This window comes from Fragaria vesca, linkage group LG2 (assembly GCF_000184155.1).
Source record: "Fragaria vesca subsp. vesca linkage group LG2, FraVesHawaii_1.0, whole genome shotgun sequence".
Classification (NCBI taxonomy): Eukaryota; Viridiplantae; Streptophyta; class Magnoliopsida; order Rosales; family Rosaceae; genus Fragaria; species Fragaria vesca.
In genome coordinates this window covers 20,965,252-20,966,297 of record NC_020492.1, presented here as the reverse complement: position 1 = coordinate 20,966,297, position 1,046 = coordinate 20,965,252, and positions in this window count along the sequence as shown.

Here is a 1,046-nt window from a genome sequence, read left to right as displayed (position 1 = left end):
TGAAGAGCTGAATTGCATTCCACTTTCACATTCTCCTTTCCATCTTGATGGGATTTCTGACATTCCACCGTCATTAAAGCTTTCGTTTTCTGGCCAAACACCGGAGTCCACCAAACCAATAATGGTGCCTTTGCCGTAATTGGACACCGGCCATGCTCCTGTCTTGGAGTTAAGGCCAAGAAACTGGGACGAGTGCGTCGTGTCTGGTTTTGCCGGCAAGTCTCTAACTGAAGATATGTAACCCGGAGAGGTTTTCAAGGCCTCCAGCTCAGAAACAGAGAGACTTGCACTGAACCCGTTTAAGACATGAGTGTAGCTATATATGAGCTTAGAAGAGATGGAAGAAGTGGATAGTACAGAGTCCACTGTGGACAAGTACCAAGAATGGTGATCAGCAAAGGCTTTGGGCATAAATGATGCATCCATGTAGATGATATAATTGCTGGATTCATGAGCGAAGGTGGAGACTGTGGCAAGGTATGAGATTGTCACAATGGAAAGCCAAAAATAGAAGAGAATATGGTGGTTATTAGTATCCATGGCTGAGCTAGGAGTAGCTAGGGAATTGAAGTGAAAATATAGAAGAAGATTGTAATGTTTGGTGTTTCTTATAGAGAACCAAGGAGCATGAGAACCTCAAGATATTCTCCAGTTGCCTACTGACTGTTTCAACTTGTCCATGTTATCTTATATTATCCGGGGACCCTCAATTTGTACCTATAATTGATGCCCATGCATCTTATGGATAATGGTTATTACTTCCAAAATTACATGCTCCCTTGAGCTATAGACTTGATGATTCTGTTCCTCAACTGCTCAGTTCAGTCTTTTTAGTTTTTTAGGTCTGAAGCTCAGTTCAGAGTCTCAGTTGATCTTTTGCATCCCGATCCAAGTGATTATATCTAAAACTACGTCGTCCTACGATTCACTAGAATAACACATACCCTATGACTAAGCCCTAAACTCAACAACGCTTAATCTTGAACACCAAAATGCCATCATTTTGAACACTGGAGAATCCTTTCCATAACATGACGACGGTTCAT